This window comes from Oncorhynchus masou, chromosome 33 (genome assembly GCF_036934945.1).
Source record: "Oncorhynchus masou masou isolate Uvic2021 chromosome 33, UVic_Omas_1.1, whole genome shotgun sequence".
Classification (NCBI taxonomy): Eukaryota; Metazoa; Chordata; class Actinopteri; order Salmoniformes; family Salmonidae; genus Oncorhynchus; species Oncorhynchus masou.
The window spans coordinates 9810732-9823238 of NC_088244.1; the positions used below are offsets into that span (position 1 = coordinate 9810732).

At 49.3% G+C, this 12507-nt stretch overlaps 1 protein-coding gene across 1 annotated transcript in view; it reads left to right on the forward strand.

Moving 5' to 3' along the window:
• The window catches only part of LOC135527803 (extracellular sulfatase Sulf-2-like), a 322483-nt gene that overhangs the window by 29397 nt on the left and 280579 nt on the right, over nucleotides 1-12507 (forward strand). The gene's annotated exons all lie outside the window — the stretch shown is intronic.

The following is a 12507-nucleotide window of genomic DNA, read 5'->3' on the forward strand; positions in this document are numbered from 1 at the left end:
CGCTTTAGAAGCTTCTGATAGGCTAATTGACATCATTTGAGTAAATTGGAGGTGTACCTGTAGATGTATTTCAAAGCCTACCTTCAAGCGCAGTGCCTCTTTGCTTGACATCATAGGAAAATCAAAAGAAATCAGCCAAGACCTCAGAAAAACAATTGTAGACCTCCACAAGTCTGGTCCATCCTTGGGAGCATTTTCCAAACGCCTGAAGGTACCACCTTCATCTGCACAAACAATAGTACACAAGTATAAACACCATGGGACCAGGCAGCCATCAAACCGCTCAGGAAGGAGACGTGTTCTGTCTCCTAGAGATGAACATACTTTGGTGCAAAAAGTGCAAATCAATCCCAGAACAACAGCAAAGGACCTTGTGAAGATGCTGGAGGAAACAGTTACAAACATATCTATATCCACAGTAAAACGAGTCCTATATCGACATAACCTGAAAGGCCTCTTAGCAAGGAAGAAGCCACTGCTCCAAAACCGCCATAAAAAAGTCAGACTACGGTTTGCAACTGCAGATGGGGACCAAGATCGTACTTTTTTGAGAAATGTCCTCTGGTCTGATGAAACACAAATAGAACTGTTTGGCCATAATGACTATCGTTATGTTTGGAGGAAAAAGGGGGAGGCTTGCAAGCCGAAGAACACCATCCACACCGTGAAGCACAGGGGTGGCAGCATCATGTTGTGGGGGTGCTTTGCTGCAGGAGGGACTGGTGCACTTCACAAAATAAATAGCATCATGACAAAGGGAATCTATGTGGATATATTGAAGCATCATCTCAAGACAGCTTTCAGGAAGTTAAAGCTTGGTTCCAAATGGTTCTTCCAAATGGACAATGACCCCAAGCATACTTCCAAAGTTGTGGCAAAATGGCTTATGGACAATAAAGTCAAGGTATTGGAGTGGCCATCACAAAGCGCTGACCTCAATCCTATAGAAAATGTGTGGGCAGAACTGAAAAAGTGTGTGCGAGCAAGGAGGCCTACAAACCTGACTCAGGTACACCAGCTCTGTCAAGAGGAATGGGCCAAAAATCACCCAACTTAATGTGGGAAGCTTGTGGAAGGCTACCCGACACGGTTGACCCAAGTTAAACAATTTAAAGGCAATGTTACCAAATACTAATTGAGTGTATGTAAACTTCTGACCCACTGGGAATGTAATAAAGGAAATAAAAGCTGAAATAAATCATTCTCTCTACTATTATTCTGACACATTTTTAAAATTAAGCGGTGATCATAACTGACTTAAGGCAGGGAATTTTTATTAGGATTAAATGTCAGGAAGTGTGAAAAACTGAGTTTAAATGCATTTGGTTAAGGTGTATGTAAACTTCCGACTTCAACTGTACCTCCTCACTCTCTCTGTCCCTCCCTTTCTCACAGTCAGAGTCTAGTCTAATTACTGTTATTAAAGAAGCAGTTATAACGGGGGTGTCTGTATGATATGGCCCTGGCAAGGGTGTATGTGGATCCAGTAGTGTGGTCAGAAGAAGCCATGTCTACTGTCTGTCTACTGCCTATTGTCTACTGACTGTGTACAGTCTGTCTACTGTCTGTCTACTGTCTGTCTACTGACTACTATCTGTCTGTCTACTGTCCATCTACTACCTATTGTCTACTGACTGCATACTGTCTGTCTACTGTCTGTCTACTGACTACTATCTGTCTGTCTACTGACTGCATACTGTCTGTCTACTGACTACTATCTGTCTGTCTACTGTCTGTCTACTGCCTATTGTCTACTGACTGCATACTGTCTACTGTCTGTCTACTGTCTGTCTACTGACTACTATCTGTCTGTCTACTGTCCATCTACTACCTATTGTCTACTGTCTGTCTACTGTCTGCTGTCTGTCTACTGTCTGTCTACTGACTACTATCTGTCTGTCTACAGTCTGTCTACTGTCTGTCTACTGTCTATTGTCTGTCTACTGTCCATCTACTACCTATTGTCTACTGACTGTCTACTGTCTGCTGTCTGTCTACTGTCTGTCTACTGACTACTATCTGTCTGTCTACAGTCTGTCTACTGTCTGTCTACTGTCTATTGTCTGTCTACTGTCCATCTACTACCTATTGTCTACTGACTGCATACTGTCTACTGTCTGTCTACTGTCTGTCTACTGACTACTATCTGTCTGTCTACTGTCCATCTACTGCCTATTGTCTACTGACTGTCTACTGTCTGTCTACTGTCTGTCTACTGTCCATCTACTACCTATTGTCTACTTACTGTCTGCTGTCGACAGTCTGCCTGCCTGCCTGCCAGCCTGTCTGCCTACTGTCTGTCTACTGTCTAATGTCTGCCTACTGTCTACTGTCTGTCTACTGTCTAATGTCTGCCTACTGTCTGTCTACCGTCTAATGTCTGCCTACTGTCTGTCTACTGTCTACTGTCTGCCTACTGTCTAATGTCTGTCTAATGTCTGTCTACTGTCTAATGTCTGTCTACTGTCTGTCTACTGTCTAATGTCTGTCTACTGTCTGTCTACTGTCTAATGTCTGCCTACTGTCTGTCTACCGTCTAATGTCTGCCTACTGTCTGTCTACTGTCTACTGTCTGCCTACTGTCTGTCTACTGTCTAATGTCTGCCTACTGTCGGTCTACTGTCTACTGTCTGCCTACTGTCTACTGTCTGCCTACTGTCTGCTGTCTGCCTACTGTCTGTCTAATGTCTGTCTACTGTCTGTCTACTGTCTACTGTCTACTGTCTACTGTCTACTGTCTGTCTACTGTCTACTATCTACTGTCTGTCTACTGTCTACTGTCTGTCTACTGTCTGTCTACTGTCTACTGTCTGTCTACTGTCTACTGTCTGTCTACTGTCTGTCTACTGTCTACTGTCTGTCTTCTGTCTACTGTCTGCCTACTGTCTACTGTCTGTCTACTGTCTATTGTCTGTCTACTGTCTGTCTACTGTCTGTCTACTGTCTACTGTCTACTGTCTGTCTACTGTCTGTCTTCTGTCTACTGTCTGTCTACTGTCTGTCTACTGTCGACAGTCTGTCAACTGTCTGTCTACTGTCTTTCTCCGGTCTGCTGTCTGTCTACTGTCTGTCTGTCTGTCTACTGTCTGTCTACTGTGTGTTTACTGCCTACTGTCTATAGTCTGTCTACCTTCTACTTTCTGTTGAATGTCTAATGTCTGTCTACTTTCTGTCTACTGTTTACTGTCTTTCTACTGTCTGTCTACTGTCTGTTTACAGTCTGTCTACTGTCTGTCTGTCTGTCTGTCTGTCTGTCTGTCTGTCTGTCTACTGTCTACTGTCTGTCTACTGTCTACTGTATGTCTACTGTCTACTGTCTACTGTATGTCTATTGTCTACTGTATGTCTACTGTCTACTGTCTACTGTATGTCTACTGTCTACTGTCTGTCTACTGTCTGTCTACCTACTGTCTACTATCTACTGTGTGTCTACTGTCTACTGTCTGTCTACTGTCTGTCTACCTACTGTCGACTGTCTACTGTATGTCTACTGTCTACTGTCTGTCAACTGTCTGTCTACTGTCTGTCTACTGTCTACTGTCTGTCTACTGTCTGTCTACTGTCTTTTTACTGTCTGTCTACTGTCTGTCTACTGTCTGTCTGTCTACTGTCTGTATACTGTCTGCTGTCTGTCTATTGTCTGTCTGCTGTCTTTCTACTGTCTGTCTACTGTCCTTCTACTGTCTGTCTACTGTCTGTCTGTCTGTCTGTCTACTGTCTGTCTACTGTCTGCTGTCTGTCTACTGTCTGTCTACTGTCTGTCTACTGTCTACTGTCTGTCTACTGTCTGTCTTCTGTCTACTGTCTGTCTACTGTCTGCTGTCTGTCTACTGTCTGTCTACTGTCTGCTGTCTGTCTACTGTCTGTCTGCTGTCTGTCTACTCTCTGCTGTCTGTCTGCTGTCTGTCTGCTGTCTGTCCACTGTCTACTGTCTGCTGTCTACTGTCTGCCTTGTTAACATCATTAAAACAGCAATACGGAACACAATGGCTGATGCTGTTGGCTGCAGGCCAGTGTCTAACAAAGGACCAGCGCCGTTACTCAAACCCCATCCATCCCCGACTCCTCTCCTACTGAAACAAGCTGCACAGCCAGACAGCTTTTGAAATGGAGATTTACAAATAATGAAAACAGCAGACAGTGTGAAAAGTGATTCCACATCGAAAGGACAGGAATTGGTTAGTTCTATCCCTCTGTTGGCAGTTCTACAGTTCTACCCGTACATTCACAGTAGTATTTCATCTGGCCAATCAGGATTCCCCAAAAACCCAAATAAGGACAGTTCAGCCCCTGCCCTTTACTGCAGGTCAAGGTGTTTGCAGGTCATTATGTTTTTAAACATGTTTCTCAAGTCCTAAGGTTTTCCCCTCTGACTCTAGGGATGGACATCAAGGACAAGTCTGTCCTCTTCCTGTCACTCACAGCTGACTGACAGACATGGACATGGAAAGGGCTCTCAGAGGGCCAGGGTCAGAGACGGTGTGTGTGTCCTCTTGTGTATGTGCTTGCACGTGAAGTTCCAGATGAGTACCTGACAGCTCTGGCTCAACTATGGCTCAACTATGGCTCAACTCTGGCTCAGCTCTGGCTCAGCTCTGGCTCAACTATGGCTCAACTACGGCTCTTTTGAGAAAGTTGTGGGTCTACTTGTGTATCTCATCTTTCCTTACTAGTCCTCTCATCTTTCCTTACTCCTCCACTCATCATTACTCACCCCTCCTCTCGTCTTCTCTCACTCCTCACCTCTCCTCATCCTCCTCTCAACTTCCCCACTCCTCCGCTCATCTTTCCTCATCCTGCTCTCTTCTTCCCTCATCCTCTTCTCATATTTCCTCACTTCTCATCTTTCCTCATCCTCCTCTCATCTTTCCTCACTCCTCCTCTCATCTTTCCTCATCCTCCTCTCATCTTTCCTCATCCTCCTCTCATCTTTCCTCATCCTCCTCTAATCTTTCCTCATCCTCCTCTCATATTTCCACACCCTCCTCTAATCTTCTCTCACTCCTCATCCTTCCTCACTCCTCATCTTTCCTCACTACTCATATTTCCTTATCCTCCTCTCATCTTTGCTCACCCCTCCTCTCATCTTTCCTCACTCCTCATCTTTCCTCACCCCTCCTCTCATCTTTCCTCGCTCTTCATCTTTCCTCGCTCCTCATCTTTCCTCACTACTCATATTTCCTCACCCCTCCTCTCATATTTCCTTATCCTCCTCTCATCTTTCCTTACCCTCCTCTCATCTTTCCTCACCCCTCATCTTTCCTCACCCCTCCTCTCATCTTTCCTCGCTCTTCATCTTTCCTTGCTCCTCATCTTTCCTCACTACTCATATTTCCTCACTCCTCCACTCATCTTTCCTCATCCTCCTCTCATCTTTCCTCATCCTCCTCTGATCTTTCCTCATCCTCCTCTGATCTTACATCATCCTCCTCTAATCTTCATCTAATCTTTCCTCACTCCTCATCTTTCCTCACTCCTCATCTTTCCTAACTCCTCCTCTCATCTTTCCTTACTCCTCAACTTTCCTAACTCCTCCTCATCTTTCCTCACCCCCCTCTCATCTTTTCTCACCCCTCCTCATCTTTCCTCACCCCTCCTCATCTTTTCTCACTCCTCATCTTTCCTCACCCCTCCTCCCATCTTTCCTCACCCCTCCTCTCATCTTTTCTCACCCCTCCTCTTTTCTTTCCTCTCTCCTCCTCATCTTTCCTCTCTCCTCCTCATCTTTCCTCACCCCTCCTCTTTCCTCACCCCTCCTCTTTCCTCACCCCTCCTCTCATCTTTCCTCACCCCTCCTCTTTCCTCACCCCTCCTCTCATCTTTCCTCACCCCTCCTCATCTTTCCTCATCCCTCCTCTCATCTTTCCTCACCCCTCCTCTCATCTTTCCTCACCCCTCCTCTCATCTTTCCTCACCCCTCCTCTTTCCTCACCCCTCCTCTCATCTTTCCTCATCCCTCCTCATCTTTCCTCACCCCTCCTCTCATCTTTCCTCACCCCTCCTCGCCTTTCCTCACCCCTCCTCGCCTTTCCTCACCCCTCCTAATCTTTCCTCACTCCTCCTCTCATCTTTCCTCACCCCTCCTCTTCTCATCTTTCCTCACCCCTCCTCTCATCTTTCCTCACCCCTCCTCATCTTTCCTTACCCCTCCTTATCTTTCCTCACCCCTCCTCTCATCTTTCCTCACCCCTCCTCATCTTTCCTCACCCCTCCTCATCTTTCCTCACCCCTCCTCTCATCTTTCCTCACTCCTCCTCTCATCTTTCCTCACCCCTCCTCATCTTTCCTCACTCCTCCTCTCATCTTTCCTCACCCTCATCTTTCCTCACCCTCCTCATCTTTCCTCACCCCTCCTCTCATCTTTCCTCACCCCTCCTCTCATCTTTCCTCACCCCTCCTCTCATCTTTCCTCACCCCTCCTCATCTTTCCTCACCCCTCCTCATCTTTCCTCACCCCTCCTCATCTTTCCTCACCCCTCATCTTTCCTCACCCCTCCTCATCTTTCCTCACCCCTCCTCATCTTTCCTCACCCCTCCTCATCTTTCCTCACCCCTCCTCATCTTTCCTCACCCCTCCTCATCTTTCCTCACCCCTCCTCATCTTTCCTCACCCCTCCTCATCTTTCCTCACCCCTCCTCATCTTTCCTCACCCCTCCTCATCTTTCCTCACCCCTCCTTATCTTTCCTCACCCCTCCTCTCATCTTTCCTCACCCCTCCTCTCATCTTTCCTCACTCCTCCTCTCATCTTTCCTCACCCCTCCTCATCTTTCCTCACCCCTCCTCATCATTTCTCACCCCTCTTATCTTTTTCCTCTTTCTCCTTTCTTTACCACTCTATTGCATCCCATCCCCTGTGCAGACAGGCGCTCCCCTCACAACCTCAGAGAACTGAGGGAATCCTGTTTAGTTTGTAAATAAGGTGTATCAGTTAGGATTGAACTGGGATATTATAAATAAAGTAGTCAACAGTTTACTGTTTGGTCCCAGACATGCTAACCTACCCTCTTGTTGTTAAAGTTGAGAGGTTAGCATGTCTTGGGGTATATGATATTTTGCCCTCCTTGTACCCATTCATCATTATTCATGATTCGTTCAGGATGATCTGTAATCATGATAGCATCCACATTAATAACGTAGACATGTTTAGAAACATTATATTCTTATTTATAATAAAAGTTACTCCAAAATGACACAATACATTATTTACCATTGATTTCTGTTGGGCTCAAAATAATCTGAAAAACAACCAAAACTAACTGCAAAATGCATTTGTAGAGTTTGTAGAGCTACTAGCATGATGTGGGTCATTGAGCGCTAGGAATATGGGACCAAATACTACACTTTTGACACATTAAAAAATAATGTGTCAATAATTTTCATACCTGCCTTCTTGAGGATATAAAAAAATGTGAAAATAACTTTCTCTGAGCAAATGTGTTAGTATATTAACAATCTAATTTCCCAATGGTTTTTTTGCATACAATATAGCTCAGTATTTGAGTGATTTATTTTCTATAATGTTTGTATTAGTGGTGTAGACTACATTCATGTGTACCACACCTGAATATTTCAATTAAAACTGAGGTTTCTGTTTGATCACAGTAAGAATACGAAAAGGTTTATCAGGCATTTTGAAAATGATAGATTTGTACTATGTTATCATTATAGATCTACATTTCTACACACAATATATATTTTTTTAGAGGGAACAAATCATTGAAAAAAAATTAAATACAGTTTGCAATTCTTCATTTCAAAGCCCTCTTAACCCCTGACCTCCTCCATGTAAGAACGGCCCATAAATAAAATGCGTTGAGTTGGACAATGTAACTCAGTCAAGTGGATCTGACACGAAGATATGTGTGAATAAAGATTCATTGCCGTTGATCTCTTCACCTGTCCTCCGTGATCAGTAACCCCCCAAAATAACAACATTGGTTAGAGTTTGTGGTTTTTGAAAAGGAATCCACTATCTCTCTCAGCGAGGTGAGCTATGCTCGGCCCCAGTGGACGGCCGTGGTGAAGCTCTTATCTACTCCGAAGCTTGTTTTTTTTTAGAGAGAAACAGAGGTTAATAAGAGCTCTTAACAGTTTATTTTTTCCACTTGTATTTTTTGGCCAACCGCGAGTGACGAGCCAAATGCGTATCTAAGTGTGTTCATGTTATATTATATTTCTTCAATGAATCCTCAGCTTCGTCTTTATTCCTCAGTAGAAGTTTGCCCGTTAAAGTATTGTATTAGTTTCAGGATTGTGGGGGGTATGACTGTAAGGACATTAATTGGCCATCTTGCGTCGTTATGTAAACCAGGAGCTGGCTGCTGCTCTGTGTTGCTGCTAATTAAAAGAGCCTCCGATGCCGTGTGAATGTGAGCCTCAATCAGCCTGGTGAGGATGAAGGGTAACGAGAGAGTACATCTCTGTCTCAAATGACAACAAACCTGGTTTCAAAAGACAAATAAAACTACACCTCACGGCACAACGACTCTCCCCCCTGGCGAGGGAACGGTCTAAAGTTATACTGTTACATACAGTATGTGTAACTGATAGACGCACACACACACACACACACACACCATGTTATTGTTTTTAAATGTATGTCAATTATAAAGTATTTTGTCTGAAATGTGTCGGACCCCAGCAAGACTAGCTGTCAGTATTGGCATCGGCTAATGGGGATCCTAATAAAAATCTCTAGTGACATCAAGTCTTTGCTGCAGTCTCCATCTCAGAGCTGTAATTGTTTCTGTTCTTCCCTTGGTCTTCCGAATGAGCATCTCTCAAGGCTCCCTGCTACCCGTCTGTGTTGCCAGGTCTTGTAAAGATCCAGAGAAGCTGGCTATTTGTCGCTGGGTTGTGTTGGTCGCCTTCTGAGCCCCCGCTCTGTTAATTGGGCAGGTTTTATTTCAGGGGCCCACGGCACAGTGGGAATTGGAAGCACAAAGTGCAGCATGAAAAAAATATGGCAGAAAGTCATTTTTTTTCATCCAATTGCGTCTCTCAAACCCTGACATCAGTATTCCGCTCAGACAGGGAGTCAGACTAAAATAGAAAAAGAGCAAAAGCGAGAGAGGGAGAGGAGAGGGCTGGAAGGGGACAGGGAGAGGGAGAGGAGAGGGATGGAAGGGGACAGGGAGAGGGAGAAGGATGGAAGAGGACAGAGAGAAGGAGAATGATGGAAGGGGACAGAGAGAGGGAGAGGGAGAAGGGGTGGAAGGAGACAGAGAGAGGGAGAGGGGGTGGAAGGGGACAGAGAGAGGGAGAATGGGTGGAAGGGGACAGAGAGAGGGAGAGGGAGAGGGATGGAAGGGGACAGGGAGAGGGAGAGGGTGAAGGGGTGGAAGGGGACAGGGAGAGGGAGAGGAGAGGGATGGAAGGGGACAGGGAGAGGGAGAGGGAGAGGGGAGGGATGGAAGGGGACAGAGAGCGGGAGAGGGGAGGGATGGAAGGGGACAGGGAGAGGAGAGGGATGGAGGGGGACAGAGAGCGGGAGGGGGGAGGGATGGAAGGGGACAGGGAGAGGAGAGGGATGGAAGGGGACAGAGAGCGGGAGAGGGGAGGGATGAAAGGGGACAGAGAGCGGGAGAGGGGAGGGATGGTAGGGGACAGAGAGAGGGAGAGGGGAGGGATGGAAGGGGAGAGGGAGAAGGATGAAAGAGGACAGAGAGAGGGAGAAGGATGGAAGGAGACAGAGAGAGGGAGAGGGAGAGGGGGTGGAAAGGGAGAGGGAGAGGGAGAGGGGGTGGAAGGGGACAGAGGGAGGGAGAGGGAGAAGGGGTGGAAGGGGACAGAGAGAGGGAGAGGGAGAAGGGGTGGAAGGGGACAGAGAGAGGGAGAGGGGGTGGAAGGGGACAGGGAGATGAAGAGGAGAGGGATGGAAGGGGACAGGGAGAGGGAGAAGGATGGAAAAGGACAGAGAGAGGGAGAATGATGGAAGGGGACAGAGAGAGGGAGAGGGAGAAGGGGTGGAAGGAGACAGAGAGAGGGAGAGGGAGATGGGAGATGAAGGGAGATGAAGAGGAGAGGGATGGAAGGGGACAGAGAGAGGGAGAGGGGGTGGAAGGGGACAGGGAGATGAAGAGGAGAGGGATGGAAGGGGACAGGGAGAGGGAGAAGGATGGAAAAGGACAGAGAGAGGGAGAATGATGGAAGGGGACAGAGAGAGGGAGAGGGAGAAGGGGTGGAAGGAGACAGAGAGAGGGAGAGGGTGTGGAAGGGGACAGAGAGAGGGAGAATGGGTGGAAGGGGACAGAGAGAGGGAGAGGGAGAGGGATGGAAGGGGACAGGGAGGGGAGAGGGTGAAGGGGTGGAAGGGGACAGGGAGAGGGAGAGGGGAGGGATGGAAGGGGACAGAGAGCGGGAGAGGGGAGGGATGGAAGGGGACAGGGAGAGGAGAGTGATGGAAGGGGACAGAGAGAGGGAGAGGGAGAAGGGGTGGAAGGGGACAGAGAGATGGAGAGGGAGAAGGGGTGGAAGGGGACAGAGAGAGGGAGAGGGGGTGGAAGGGGACAGAGAGAGGGAGAGGGAGAAGGGGTGGAAGGGGACAGAGAGAGGGAGAGGGTGAAGGGGTGGAAGGGGACAGAGGGAGGGAGAGGGAGAAGGGGTGGAAGGGGACAGAGAGAGGGAGAGGGAGAAGGGGTGGAAGGGGACAGAGAGAGGGAGAGGGAGAAGGGGTGGAAGGGGACAGGGAGAGGGAGAAGAGGTGGAAGGTGACAGAGAGAGGGAGAGGGAGAAGGGGTGGAAGGGGACAGAGAGAGGGAGAGGAGAGGGATGGAAGGGGACAGGGAGAGGGAGAATGAGTGGAAGTGGACAAAGAGCAGGAGAGGGGAGGGATGGAAGGGGACAGGGAGAGGGAGAAGGATGGAAGAGGACAGAGAGAGGTAGAGGGAGAGGGGGTGGAAAGGGAGAGGGGGTGGAAGGGGACAGAGAGAGGGAGAGGGAGAAGGGGTGGAAGGGGACAGATAGAGGGAGAGGGAGAAGGGGTGGAAGGGGACAGAGAGAGGGAGAGGTGAGGGATGGAAAGGGACAGAGGGGGGAGAGGGAGAAGCGGTGGAAGGGGACAGAGAGAGGGAGAGGGGGTGGAAGGGGACAGAGAGAGGGAGAGGGAGAAGGGGTGGAAGGGGACAGAGAGAGGGAGAAGAGGTGGAAGGAGAGAGGGAGAGGGAGAAGGGGTGGAAGGGGACAGAGAGAGGGAGAGGGAGAAGGGGTGGAAGGGGACAGAGAGAGGGAGAGGGGGTGGAAGGTGACAGAGAGAGGGAGAAGAGGTGGAAGGGGACAGAGAGAGGCAGAGGGGGTGGAAGGGGACAGAGAGAGGGAGAGGGAGAAGGGGTGGAAGGGGACAGAGAGAGGGAGAAGAGTTGGAAGGGGACAGAGAGAGGGAGAATGGGTGGAAGGGGACAGAGAGAGGGAGAGGGAGAAGGGGGGGAAGGGGACAGAGAGAGGGAGAGGGAGAAGGGGTGGAAGGGGACAGAGAGAGGGAGAGGGGGTGGAAGGGGACAGAGAGAGGGAGAGGGAGAAGGGGTGGAAGGGGACAGAGAGAGGGAGAGGGAGAAGGGGTGGAAGGGGACAGAGAGAGGGAGAGGGGGTGGAAGGTGACAGAGAGAGGGAGAAGAGGTGGAAGGGGACAGAGAGAGGCAGAGGGGGTGGAAGGGGACAGAGAGAGGGAGAAGAGGTGGAAGGGGACAGAGAGAGGGAGAGGGAGAAGGCGTGGAAGGGGACAGAGAGAGGGAGAAGAGGTGGAAGGGGACAGAGAGAGGGATAATGGGTGGAAGGGGACAGAGAGAGGGAGAGGGAGAGGGGGTGGAAGGGGAGAGGGAGAGGGAGAGGGGGTGGAAGGGGACAGAGAGAGGGAGAAGAGGTGGAAGGGGACAGAGAGGGAGAGGGGGTGGAAGGGGACAGAGAGAGGGAGAGGGAGAATGGGTGGAAGGGGACAGAAAGAGGGAGAGGGGGTGGAAGGGGACAGAGAGAGGGAGAATGGGTGGAAGGGGAAAGAGAGAGGTAGAGGGGGTGGAAGGGGACAGAGAGAGGGAGAGGGAGAATTGGTGGAAGGGGACAGAGAGAGGGAGAAGAGGTGGAAGGTGACAGAGAGAAGGAGAGGGGGTGGAAGGGGACAGAGAGAGGGAGAGGGAGAATGGGTGGAAGGGGACAGGGAGAGGGGGTGGAAGGGGACAGAGAGAGGGAGAATGGGTGGAAAGGGACAGCGATAGGGAGAGGGAGAAGGGGTGGAAGGGGACAGAGAGAGAGAGGGGGTGGAAGGGGACAGAGAGAGGGAGTGTGGGTGGAAGGGGACAGAGAGAGGGAGAGGGAGAAGGGGTGGAAGGGGACAGAGAGAGGGAGAGGGGGTGGAAGGGGACAGAGAGAGGAAGAAGAGGTGGAAGGGGACAGAGAGAAGGAGAGGGGGTGGAAGGGGACAGAGAGAGGGAGAAGATGTGGAAGGGGACAGAGAGAGGGAGAGGGGGTGGAAGAGGACAGAGAGAGGGAGAGGGGGTGGAAGGGGAGAGGGAGA